The sequence below is a fragment of the Muscardinus avellanarius genome (genome assembly GCF_963383645.1).
Source record: "Muscardinus avellanarius genome assembly, chromosome: 9".
In the NCBI taxonomy this organism is placed as follows: domain Eukaryota; kingdom Metazoa; phylum Chordata; class Mammalia; order Rodentia; family Gliridae; genus Muscardinus; species Muscardinus avellanarius.
This window is the reverse complement of record NC_137795.1, coordinates 24,484,854-24,499,316: the sequence shown is the minus strand read 5'-3', so window position 1 is coordinate 24,499,316 and position 14,463 is coordinate 24,484,854. Positions and strand designations below refer to the sequence as shown.

General features: G+C 36.6%; 1 protein-coding gene across 1 annotated transcript in view; it reads right to left on the bottom strand.

Moving 5' to 3' along the window:
* Positions 1-14,463, bottom strand: part of SUGCT (succinyl-CoA:glutarate-CoA transferase) — a gene marked incomplete at both ends in the record, with an annotated part of 986,025 nt that overhangs the window by 126,863 nt on the left and 844,699 nt on the right. The gene's annotated exons all lie outside the window — the stretch shown is intronic.

The following is a 14,463-nucleotide window of genomic DNA, read 5'->3' as shown; positions in this document are numbered from 1 at the left end:
AAGAAAAATATTACAAAACACAGATGTGTAAAATTTTAATTTGAAATCAAGTATTTGAAGTAAATATGTTTCCTATAGTCATCTACCAAATAAAGTCATAAAAGACTAGAAGAATCAAGAACTATAAAACTACATTTGTATAAAAGCTTTCCACTCTTAAAAAATGTTATTTGCTCCTAAATCTAACAGATACTCCCCCTTCCACGTATGGTCCCTTAATAATAAATCTCAGCCTCTTCCACATCATTTCCTGGTAAGATTTAGCCAAGATCACTGTAACAGGGCAGGATGTAGAGACCTGAGATCTGGACCAGAGGAGTCCACTGGGGTGGCACACACATTCCTGACAATCTGTTCAATGAAAGATGTGGGAGTCAGCCAAGTTTGAAAGATAAGGCAGTGTCCAGAAGTTCCCATGACTGTGGAGGTAGAAGGACATAGAGTTACTGTGACAAGCATAAGAGCAGACCCAGGGGACAGTAAAACCCAGAGGAGGCCTGGGTGAGAGGCCCAAGCACAGAGGTTAAACCAGGGCTGGCTTCAACAATAAATAGACTTTAATCTTAACACTAGATTTCAGAAATATAACTCTAGAATATTGGGATGGGGGACAAAAGCAATGTAAGAAAAGTCAGAGATCACATTTTAAAGAGCTAATAAGCTTTTCATGAGGTGCAACAAGATAGGTATTTAGTGTCCCATCAAGAACAAAGATAGACTTGACTCAAAGTTCAGACCTAAGGCTAGTTCTTGTGCAGGGACATTCTACCAGTGCCTGACTCAGTGAAATATAACTTGATGCTGAGTCACATATGACTAAAATTGGAAAATGAAGGTGGAATTTTTTTTTCCCTAGGGAGTGGGCAGAAAAACAAAATCTTCCAGTGATCAAGTGCCCTCCAACTATAGGTGGTGGAGGAGGTGAGGTTGTGGAACCAGATTCTGGAGCATAAAATTTAAGTTATTGGAGGCAAAATGTTTTGTAATACACAAAAGATAATGCTACAAAGTTTTTTGCTTTGCTTTGTTTAAATAATTGGGGTATACCTCAATATACTTTCTCAAATAACTCAATATCTATTACATCTTTATCAAGACTTATATGAACAACTTACATATAAATTGTGTCTCACCTGTACTATCAACCAAGTAAAAAGTTCCTCTTTTTCTGTCCTGTATGTGCATCTAAAGGACCAAAGTATTTCAGTGGTACAATAAATTGAAGGACCCCAATTTTCATGCCACCATCTCAATGAGTGACAACTGTGATATTTCTAAAGCATTTAGAGCTTTAGGTAAAAGCAAGATCTGCCTTATCTACATTCTTACCATAATCTATTTCCCAAAGAAAAAGAGCATGGGATAGAGGAACTAATAATTTTGACGGTGAGTAGGCTTGGAAAAGTTGGAGAAAGAGGTCGCCTTTCTAGGGTGTTATCCATTTCTAATGAGCTTTTTGGATACAGTGTAGAATCAATCATCAATACTTTATGGATGACTTTTTAAGCAGAGAACTACAACTCTAGTATAGCTAAATGTTCTTATTTCCACTACCTCCTTTGGGAATGGTCACCACTTTTGGGGTCATGCTCTTTAGGCAACCCTATCAACCCTCTCATTGAGCAGCCTGCCACACCATATGGAGATCTTTGTAGCAATGCCTTGTCTTAATTCTGATATCACCAGGTTTGTACCCAAGAGAGGGCCAGAGAAAATTCTTGCCAGTGTTAGAACTGTGCTATAATTTAATTCTAGTGTGGCTCGTTCTCAGCATCCACCCAGCACAGCCTCCTTCTACATGGGGGTGGGGGCTAAATGCCAGCCGGAGGTGCTAAATCTCAGTTCTACTGAGGACAGGACCAAAAATACCAAGCTAAATTTCACTTGAAACAATTATCTGCACACTGAATCATTCTTCTCTTCTCATATCTCTGTTGCCCTCCTGACTACCTCTTTGTAATAACACTGCTATGCTACTCACAAAAGACAAAAGTGAGCGTTCTTAGCTAAATATAACTTCACTGATAGTGTTGAAATTAATTAACGCTGAATTTTAATCATGTAGCAAATGTTAAGTGTCAAACGTGAAAGGGTAGTTGGTAAAGGTCAAGGGACATATGTCAAAGTTTTGTAAAGCAAAAGCTAGGAGCAGTTGATGGTAATTTTTCACAGAGGCAGTGAAAGAAATCTATTTCCTTCACTTATAACCTGATGGCTATCTGTATGTAATATTCCCAAAGTACAATTTAACCTAATAATTTCTTTTGTATAAAAAACATTCAGTTTTAAGTAAAAATATGATTTTTTCTTATATTTGGCGAAAGAAGTTAACTGCAGCTTCTCATTTGCTGTAGCATCAGTACAGTTATGAAGCAAATGGGATGCTCTGAGCTCCCATCTGCAGAAAGAACTGATTTATTCCCCTACTTGGTTGCCACCCACCCTTTTATGTAAAGTCTGCAGTTGATAAGATTTCATGGGCTTCCTTCACGAATCAGGTCAGATTATCCCACAGAACAACTAGGACTGTGGCAGCACTGTCCCTGTAAACCCTGCCTAATAATTTGAAATCTTGGAAAACTCTCCAGCTTGTTTGTGGGGAAAATTCTGCTCTGCTTAGTAACATTTTAGAGGATCTTAGAACTCAGGAAGTATGTCTGAACTAATATAAAGCTGTCCTGCTTTATTTCAGGCATATTTTCTCATCCAAACTTCACTGGAAATGAAGGAATGAACCCCTTCAGCCACTTGCAAAATATCTCTTTGAAAATGGTCACAAAATGTTACCCTTTCTTTTTTTAGCCAGTCAGCACTCCAATCTTATCACCTTTTCCTGAAAGTTCAAAACAAATATTTAATATTCTGACCACTAACAATGGACTAGGGATGGATCTTCATTCAGAGAACTTCAACTACAATTTTTTAAATTTTTTTTCCATAAGGTGAATTTCATGCCTTTAACCTCAGATTGACCATTCAGGACATTTCTTGTTGCATACTGAGTTATTTTAAAATAAAGAAAGGACCTTTCTAGAACTCTATATCAAGTTTTGTCCATTCGACAATGTCTTTGGATTTCAATATTTTCTTTCTCTTTTTACTCTTTTTTATTCTTCCTAGATCTTTCATGGTTTGGTAGCTCTTCTAAATTTCATTTCTTCTCTCAAAATTTCAAAAGCCTATTCTTGACAAGAATAGAATTGTAGATAGTGCACTAACCTCTTTATCATAGTATCAGACCTGTTTAAAATAAGGACTCTTTCTTTCTCAAGGGTTCTATGATTGACAGCCTAATGATAGAGTCAAATGGTAATGTATTAATGATGGGGAGAAAGAGAAAAATGTATACCTTAAAGTGATGTGGGAAATAAAAGTTTAAATGAAAGTAAGGAAGTCTTTTTTTTTATAATGTCCTATAGCAAGGAATGTCAGAAGAAAAAGTCTGAAATATAGCACTAGTAAGACTAATAAGACAAAAAATACAGAAATAAAAATTGATCTCTTCTATATAGACAATGAAAATCTTTATCAAAAGCAAGAGATCTAGTTAAAGACTATTTTGTCTTTACACATTTCAGAACCAAAGTAATTCTCTCAGTGGCATTAGCAAGGTGCAGAAAGGAGAATGGATGGATCCATTCACAGTGAATACTCATTTGACCTGTTCATTCAACTCCACAGACTCCATAGAGCACTGATATGCTAGGCACAATGAAGGGGGCGGCAGTCGAAAGATGAATGAACTTATGCTGAAAGTGCCTGTAATTAGAAGCAAGAGTAAGGAATAAGAGACTCCATCCAATTTTTATAATAGGACTTAAGCTCCATAATAAAGGAGCAATATCGAGAAAGGAGCAAGTAATTAGCTGTCCCTTTCTTGATGACCTAGGGCAAGGAGGGCAGTAAAGCCATAGGACAAAGTTAATATTAAAATTAAGTATTAGGTGTGATAAAAACACGATACATGTAATATCAATTACTGCAAAACAAAATTCCTTAGAGATCAGGCATTGTGTAGGAACTAAAGAGTTGTTTTATATAATGGTCTCATTAGCCAGACCCAGAAAGAATTAGTACCATTTCCACTTCCACGGATAAGGTACAGGAAGCCAAGTGGCTGACTCTGGATCATAATTTAGGTATGTCTGACCCTCAGCACTTAGCAGGGTTCCTGGCATTGAGAGACTTAGTCAAAGACAGAAATGAACTAGGATAATTTGATTTACCATTAAAATAACTAGCCGATGTGGTCAGTTCTGTAAAACAAATCAGTCAATTCAGCATAGAAAGAAAATCAGCCAAAGGCATTGCTTGGCACCAGGAGGCCCAATGAGTTAATAAGATGACCTGCTCCCTGGTAGGTAACCAAGGATACTCTGGCACCACAAATACTAGGACTGGGGAAAGAGAAGGACTGGGACCCAGACTGGCACAGGTTTTGAAGGGAACAGACCCAGTGGGCAGTGATCTTGGGCACTTTAGAATCCTCATCAGTAAAAAAAAGAACAGTAACTGAGCACAGGCCCTAATACAGTGTAAGCTCAGAGAAAGTGACAACTATTTTCCTCTTCATAAGTAGATTGAGCTCAACCTCTAGCTCCAAGTCATGGCTGTTGTAGATTTGGGGAACATTCATATGTTCATGCAGCAAACATATATTATGTGATTAACAGTGGTGACTAATTAGTCATTAGTACTAGGCATTGTAAAGTAATGAGGAAAAACTGGGTGACAGAACAAGCATGGTCCACGTCCTTAAGAAGTATATAACCCTGTATCAACTATTCTGTTATTTAATAATATATTAGTTGTCCTCTGCTATATGAGTAGGGCTATGATCATTACCTAGTACTATCTGGTAAATACTTACCAAATATTAATTGCAGGGGTGTGTGTGTGTGTGTGTGTGTGTGTGTGTGTGTGTGTGGTCCTGGGGTGAAACCCAGGGGCTTTTCTACCTATGGGCTATACTCCTAGACCTATTTTATATTTTATTTGAAAACAGGGTCTCACTAAGTTGCTGAGAACCTCACTAAATAGCTGAGGCTGGCTTCAAACCTGTGTGATCCTCCTGTCACAGCCTCCCAAGCACTGGGATTACAAGTGTATACCACTACTCTCAGTTCTTAATTGCAGTTTTAAAAACTATGTTGAAACCTGGAGTGGTGGTGGCAGGCCTATAAAATCATAGTACTTGGGAGGCTGAGGAAGATCACAGCTTAGTAAAACCCTCAGAAAATTAGTGAGACACTATTTTAAAATAAAAAGATGTTCAGAGTAAGAATGCCCCTTGGTTCAATCCCTAGATCCCTAGGAGAGGGAGAGAGAGAGAGAGAGAGAGAGAGAGAGAGAGAGAGAGAGAGAGAAGAGAAGAGAAGAGAAGAGAAGAGAAGAGAAGAGAAGAGAAGAGAAGAGAGAGAAGAGAGAGAAGAGAGAGAAGAGAGAGAAGAGAGAGAAGAGAGAGAAGAGAGAGAAGCGGGAGAGAGAGAGGAGAGGCACCCCTTGGGGATAGGACCCATGTGTCAACATGAAATTTGCTTATGTTTTATACACACCTCATATTCCACATAGCCTGAGGCTAATTTTATAAAATATATTCAGAGAACACCTGTTATTTATACTGTGGCCCATTTAATAAGGTCAGGTATATCAGCACTTAAAATGTTTCATGTTTTAGTAAATTTTGGATTTCATATTTTCAAACTAGAAATGCTCAATCTATAACGTATTGCCAATTTTTATACTCTTAGCTATTCCTTTGCATAATAAGAAAACTTTAGAATAATATTGAAAAGCTACATAATTAAAAGCAAAACCCAAAACTCATATATCAATAAAGTTAGGTCAACTAAGTCTGAAAACTGCCCACACTGTTAAAAAAAAAGTCATGAAAACAAAATTGTCAGGTAGATTTACTTAGAAAATGGTAATCAGATTTAAAAGCTGATATTTTTTTGTTTTCTTGGAAGCAATTATTGTAGATAAACTTTTATTCTGAAACTAATGCACAGAAGAGATTATTTTCACTCTTTAAAATGTTTAAAATATTTTTCACTCTTTTTAAAGTATTTATTAGTCATTCAAAGAAGCATTATAACATATGTATAGTTTAATGAATTTCAGTAAAACAAACATTCATGTCCCTAACATGTAGATTATGAAACATCCTTTCCTAAAAGTTTAAAGTCCCAACTGTGTTAATTCCTTCTCACTCTAACCCTTAAGTACTCATTGTACTGGATTCTGTCAATCATTTCCTTATTTTTGCATATTTGTACCACATATATGTGAATCACCAATAATCAGTGCTTGATTTCACCCATTTAGAATATTTATTCCAATGAAATCATGCATATGTATTACTCTATGATTTATTTTTCTTCTAAAATTATTCCTGAGATTCATTCACTTTAAAGCATGTGACCATGTGTCAATTACTGGCCATCAGTGTAAAGATTACCACTGTATAAATACACTGACTTTTCTCTTGCTTGGAAGAGAAAGGTTGCTTGGAAGTTCTTTTATTATGACATGAAATGTCCCTATTATCTTATCTCTTTTTGTAACAATTTCTCTATACCTAGAGCTAGGATTGCTAAGACATTAGTTATATATTTCTTCAGTTAGTTAGATAATGACAGATTACTGTGTGAAGGGATGGATACTGGGGATTGAATCCAGGAGAATTCTAACTATGACCTATATCTGCAGCCCTTCTTATACATTTTTTTTGTTTGTTTGTTTTGAAACATGGTCTTACTAGGTTGCTGAGAGTCTCACTACATTGAAAAAGCTGTTCTCAAACCTGTAATTCTCCGGTACAAGCCTCCCAAGTACTTGGATTATAGGCATGTGACACCACTTCCAGCAAAAGATTACCTTTTAAAATAGTCAACAAGAATTCCTGATAGTGGTGAATATTATTTTTACTTGCTTTAAATTATTATCAAAATGTGGTATCATCAGAGTGTTTAGGTTTTCCCAATGTGATCACTGTGAAATGGTATCTAATTAAGCTTTAAATTGAATTTCCATAATTATCAGTAAGGTGGAGTATATTTTTTCTACTTAATAACCATTTAGGTTATCTCTTAAAATGATTAAGAAGTCATTTGTATGTTTTCCTCTTGGAATAATTTTATTTGTATTATTGATTATTAAATTTTTTTTACATATTTTGGATATGAATCCTTTGTTATAATGGGAAAATATTGTAACAAAAATGGTATCACTTTCTCACTCATTTTTTATTTTTTATTTTTTATTTTTATTTTTTATTGAACATAAATGGTATACATTTAAACTATCCTTGGTGCCTTCTCCCTCCCGTATTCCCTTCCCCCCTCCCACCAATAATTGTCCAGGGTACCCATGCCTTATTCATAATTTTACACATATTTGGATGTAGACTCTCATTAATCAAGTTCAGCCTTCTTCCTCTCCTATCTTTCCATTCAAGCTTTGCTGGTATTTCCCCTTCATTATCTGGAGTACCACTGGTATCCTCTATGTTCCCTAGTTTGGGCATATTAAAAGAAAATATCTGTACCTTCTCCTTTTGTGCTTGGCTGATCTCACTTAACATAATGTTCTCCAGGACTTTCCATCTTCTTGCAAATGATATAATTTTGTTCTTCTTTATGGCTGAGTACAATTCCATTGTGTTTTCCCAGAGTTTTGTGATCCATTCATCTGTTGATGGAGACCTGGGTTGGTTCCATCTTTTGGCTATTACGAATTGTGCTGCTATGAACATAGGTATGCATATGTTGCTATAGTTCTCTGAATTCAACCCTTTTGGAAAAATACTCAGGAGTGGTATAGCCGGATCATATGGTGGATCTACTCCCACCATTCTTAGGAATCTCTACACAGATCTCCATAGTGGCTGAACTACTTTGCACTCCCACCAACAGTGTAAAAGAGTTCCTCTTTCCCCACATCCTTGCCAGCATTTGTTGTTATTTGATTTCTTAATGCTTGCCACTCTGACTGGGTTTAGATGGAATCTCAGTGTAGTTTTGATTTGCATCTCCCTGATGGCCAATGATGTAGAACATCTTTTCATGTATCTATTGGCCCTTTGTATCTCTTCTTTTGTGAAGTGTCTATTTAGTTCATTTGCCGATTTCTTGATTGGATTGTTTGTTTTGCTAGTGTAGAGTCTTTTGAGCTCTTTGTATATTCTGAATAATAGCCCCCTATCAGAGTAGTGGCTGGTAAAGATCTTTTCCCATTCTGTAGGCTTCCTCTTTAGGTTACTGATGGTTTCCTTTGATGAGAAGAAACTTTTTAGTTTGATGTTATCCCACTTGTTTATTCTTGATTTAATTTCCTGAGCTCTGGAGGTTTTGTTGAGAAAGTTACTGCCTGTGCCAATATGTTGTAGTGTTGAACCTATCCTCTCCTCTACTAACTTCACAGTCTCAGGTCTAATTTTTAAGTCTTTGATCCATCTTGAGTTGATTCCTGTGCATGGTGAGATATAGGGGTTTAGATCCATCTTTCTAGAAATAGATAGCCAGTTCTCCCTGCACCATTTGTTGAAAAGGCTGTCTTTTCTCCAGCGTATGAGTGTGGCCCCTTTGTCAAAGATTAATTGACTAAAGATGTGTGGATTTGTTTCTGTATCTTCTATTCTAATCCACTGGTCAGTATATCTGTTATTGTGCCAGTACCATGCTGTTTTTACTACTATTGCTCTATAGTATAGTTTGAAGTCTGGGATTGTAATGCCTCCTGCATGTTTCTTATTGCTGAGAATTGCTTTGACTATTCTGGGTCTTTTCTTTCTCCATATAAAGTTCATGATTGATTTTTCTAGGTCTTGGAAGAATGTCCTTGGTATTTTAATGGGAATTGCATTGAATCTATAGATCAGTTTTGGCAGAATGGCCATTTTGATGATATTTATTCTGCCTATCCATGAGCACGGGAGATCTTTCCATCTTCCAAGGTCTTCTTCAATTTCTTTCTTTAATATTTTATAGTTTTTGTTGTAGAGGTCTTTTACATCTTGGGTTAGGTTTATTCCTAGGTATTTTATTCGTTTTGAGGTTATAGTGAATGGAATTGTTTTCTTTGTTTCTTTCATTGTGGATTCATTGTTGGCGTAAAAAAAAGCCTCTGATTTCTTTAGGTTTATTTTGTAAAATGCTACTTTGCTGAATTTGTCAATCAGCTCCAGAAGTCTTTTGGTTGAGTTCTTTAAGTCTTCCTGATAAAGGATCATGTCATCTGGCAGCCCAATCAGAAGCTCTGACAGACTGGCAGTTTTTCCATATCTGGTTCTCTGGGGAAATGGCAGGTCTGTGTTGGGGCCCTGCAGGTTTCCCAGTGTCTCTGTGGGTGCCTTTTCTGTTGTGCCAACAGTGCCGCTCAGGGGTTTGGTTAATTTCAAAGTTTGGGGTGTTAAAGCTCTATGATCACTTTCAGACTCTTAGACAGTTCACAGGGCTGCCAGTGTTGCTATTCCCCAAAATCCTTTTTGGGTCTGTGGCTCGATATGGCACCTTTTGTGGGTGTTGCAGAGACTCTCGCAAGTCAAAATTACTGGATTTTTTTTTTTCTGCAGTAGTCCCAGTCTGTTTTGCGAGGTAAGTTGGGTTGGGCTGCACCTTTTTGTGGCTGTGCCTTGGATCTCTGGCTGTGACTGCACGGATTTGAGCTTGGGCCGGGTCTGTGCTGGGGCCTGAGGCTGCAGCCTCAGGGAAGCTGCTCAGCTGGTGCTGGGTGGGGGCTGTGCCTGGGGCACTGAGAAGGTGCAAGGCTGGTGCTCTGCCAGGGCTGGACTGGGGCCTGAGATGGTAGCAGCCCAGGAGGGGCTGGGGGGAGCACAGCCCAATCCTTGGGTCCCAGGCAGCTTACAGGTGGCGGCGGCGGGAGGTCTGGCGTGGAGGTGACTCCTGAGACCTTTTGGATTTTTTTGCCATGTTGGTGTAAGTCAGGTACCGGGACTAAGGTTTGGTCTGACAGCCTGCGCAGTGGCAGCCGGTGCAGCGCCGGTGGCCCCGCTGTGGCTGCAGCAGATCCAAAACTTGCCTCACTCATTTTTTTATGTTTTAATAAACAAAAATTCTTAATTTCAGCATTCTCAGCTTACTGACTTTTTGTATTTATTTGTATTTTCTATGGTATATTTCTAAAAATCTCCCTATTCTTAGATGATAAAGATACTCCTTTATATGTTTATAAATCTTTGAGCATTGATTAATTCATAATAAAAGTTCACAGCAAGTAAAGGATTGAAGAGAATCACCTCAACTTGATAAATAAATACACAATAATCCTAAAGTTAATGTCCTCCCCAGTGGCAAAATACTGAATGCTTTTACTCTAAGATTAAGAGAAAGGCAAGGATGTCTATTTTTATTCTCTCATTCAACATACTACTACAACTTCTAGTCACTTCAAATCAAGAACAAAATTTAAAACATAAAGGAATACATACTGAAAAGGAAGAAATACAAATAGAAACAAGTAAAAATAGAAGAAAGAAATACAGAACTGAAAATAACAAAAAAAGCAAAAATCAAAGGAAGAAACATTTAAAAGGAAGAAATTATACAAATGTCATGGGTTGACCACATGGAAAATCACAAGTAAGTTACAAAAATGCTTGTAAAAGTAATAAATAAGTTATACCAGGTCACAGAGTATAAGGCCAATGTACAAATACCAATCACATTTATGAGTCCCAAAGATGAGCATGTAGAACCACAAATTTAAAATGATACCATTAGCCAGGCGCTGTGGTGCACGCTTATAATCCAAGGATTTTGAAGGCTAAGACAGGAGGATCATGGGTTGGAGACCAGCCTCAGCTACTTAGTGAAACTCTTTGCAATTTAGTGAGACCCTATTTTAAAATAAAGAATAAAATAGGGCTGGGGGTATAGCTTGGAGGTAGAATGCCCCTGGGTTCCATAACTAGTACCACACACACAAAAAAAAAAAACCTAGTATTGACAAAGGATATAGAGATGTAACAGAAAAGAGAGCTCATAAAGAGATACACACAAATATTCCCAAATGATTTTTGACAATAAATAAATAAATATAATGGAAAAGAGCATTTTCAATGAACAGGTAGCCAAAATAAGAAACTTCAACCTAAACCTCACATTTAATATAAAAATTAATTGAAAATGGTCCACAAACTTAAGTGTAAAATAGAAAACTATACAATTTTTTGAAAACAACAGGAAAAAATTTTGAATTTTTCTTCAAAAATGGAAAGATAAGCTAGAGCCTAAGAGACATATTTGTAAACACTCTACTGAGAGAAGACAGTGTCAAAAAGTGAAAAGTTGAATTCTCTACCTAATATTTGGAAGCTAGGGAGGAAATGGGACATAGGAGGAACTCTGGACAAAGAATAAGAAGAATGGAAGTGTTTTCTGGCTTTTCTATCCCAGTGGACTCGTGGTTGGCATACAAGAAATCTGATTTTTAAAGATTAGTTTTTAATCCAGACATTTTACTAAATGTGTTAATTAGTTCTATATGCCTTTTGGTTGAGTTTGTTGGGTCTTCTCAGTATAGTATATGTCATCAGCAAATAGTGATAGTTTTAGTTCTTCTTTTCCTATTTATACTCCTTTGATTTTCTTTTCTTGCCTTATTGCTCTGGCTAGCATCTCAAGTACTGTATTGAAAAGATGGGGTGATAATGTACATTCTTGTCTTGTTCCTGATTTTAGAGGGAATTCTCACAATTTTTCACCATGTAATATGATGTTGGCTGTGGGCCTATTGTATACTGCCTTATGAGGTTCAGGTATGTGTTTTCTATTCCTATTCTCTGCAGTGCTTTTAGCATAAATGGATATTGGTTTTTTTCAAATGTTTTTTCAGTGTCTCATAGCCATACAATTCACAATTGCCAAACTATGAAACCAGAGAAATTGCCCATCAACACATGAATGACTACAAAACTATGGGATATGTACACAATGGAATTTTTCTCAGCCAGAAAGAACAAAATTATGTCATTTACAGGGAAATGTATAGAACTGAAGAACATCATGCTAAATGAGATTAATCAGTCAAAAATAAAATATTTCTAATATGAAGAAGCTAGGGGGAAAAGGGTCATAGGAAGAACTCTAGGCAAGGAAGGAGAAACCACAAATGAGTAAATAAGGCAACCTAACTGAAGGCAATGGGAAAGGGGGGAAGAGAGAAATTCCCCAATGAACAGGATGTATATTCACAAACATATCAAAGTCAATTACTAAGCCAAACATGAGAAGGAGGAAGGGGGAAGTGAATAGGGTGGGAATTCAGGAAGGGCTAAATGAGTGATGTGCATGTATGCCTCTACTATCATGTACTTCATTAAGATGTATTACTACCATGCACCATTAAAAAAACAAACAAAGAAAGAGAAACTCTAGATGAGTAAAGAAAGTAACCTATCTGAGGGAAATGGGAAGGAGGAAGAGGAAATCACCATAGGGCACATAATGTACATTCACAAACATTTCAAAGTTAACAGAACTTGAGAACAAGGAATGGGGAAGGGAATGGGGTGGGAACTGGAGAAGGATGAAATGAATGATGAGTGCATGGATGTCTCTACCATCCTGTACCTCATATTGCTGTATAATTACAATACACTAAAAAATTAAAACATAAAAATATTATCTGACAAAGGACTAGTATTTAGCCTATATATATGATCTCTTACAACTTAACAGAAATATCTTCAGTCTAATCAGAATACAGGCAAAAGACATTTTGCCAAAGAAGCCATATAGATGGCAAATAAGCAAATTCAAACATATTTAACCTCATTAAGTATTAGGAAGATGCAAATTAAAATGCCAATAAGATGTTACTACACATCAAACAGAATAGCTAAAAGTTTTTAAGTGATGTCAAATACTGGGAAAGAGAAATTGGAAAACTCACACATTTCTGGTGAAAATGTAAGAAAATACAGACACTCTGAAACAGTTTGACAGTCTTAGAAAACTAAACATGCAGATACATAAAACCCAGGAATTGCACTCTTGAACATTGATTCCAAATGAATGAAAGGTTATGTTTATGCTGTTTTGTGATAGACATAGATGGAAACACACTAATATCCTTTAACTAGTGAGTCATCAAGCAAACTATGGCACATCCACATTATGGGATATTCATTAGTAATAAATGAATTTACAAGCAACCTAGATGACACTTGACAGAATTATGCTAAATGAAAACAAAATTTGGATGGTAAGAGCCTAGAAATGGAGAAAAGAAGTGACAGGAAATATGGGAATGAAAGAGATATAGGTGGATAAAATAGAGCAACCAGAGGGAATTTTGTGGTGATGAAATCTTTTTTTTTTTTCAGGTCTGAGGATAAAACCCAGGGTTATCCAACTTCTGAGCTACACCCTCTACCCTATTTTTTATTCTTTATTTTGAAATAGCCTCACTAAGTTGCAGAGGACCTCAATAAGCAGCTGGGGCTGTCCATGAACCTCAATCCTCCGGTCTCAGCCTCCTGGATGCTGGGATTACAAGTGTGTGCCACCACGCCTGGCTACGAAATGTTTCTTATCTTGACTATATCCATGTCCATATCCTAGTTGTTATATACTTTCACAAGATGTTTTAATTAGGCAACTGGGTAAAGTGTACATGTGACCCTTCTATATTATTTTTTAAAACTGCATGCAAATCTTCATTTACTAAAAAAAGAGTTTAAAATTTTAATTTATGGCAATCATCAAGAATATAAACAATTATAAATTCTGGTGAGGATGTAGGAAGTTAGGAAAAGAATTCTTATATTCTGTTAGTGAGATTGTAAGTTAGTATAACCATTTTAGAAATTAGTAGAACCATATAGAAATCCATATAGGATTCTTTAGAAATCTAGGAATAGACCCACCACATAATCCAGTTACACCACTCTTTGGTATCTTCTGAAAAGAATTAATATTAGGATACTACAGTGATACATACATATCCATGTTTGTAGCAACACAACATGTAATAGTCAAAATATGGAACTAACTTAGATGTTTGTTGGCAGATGAATGGATAATTAAAATGATAAAATGTTGTATATACACATAATGCAGTTTTACTCAACCATAAAAGAGGACAAGATAGATAGCAAAACTATCTATCAAATTAGATGGGGAAATAAGAAGCTCTCATGACAAACAGAAACTGAAGGAATTTATGTCTTCAAAACCAGCACTAGAGAAAATACTAAAGGAGATTAACTGCAAAGAAGAAATAGTTAATACACGCCAGAATCAAAGAAACAAGTCCCCAGCCTGGAACCCCCCATGTTCTAAAGCAGCCTCGATTGACTCCCTGGGTCTGAGACTTTGTGATACAACCCAGTAAAGGAGTAGTGGTGACTGAGATACCACAGACTTGAGATCCAGAGCACCCTAAGTAAAGTCATAGTGACCCAGGGAAGAATCCAGAGAAGGCACAAACTTCCAAAAT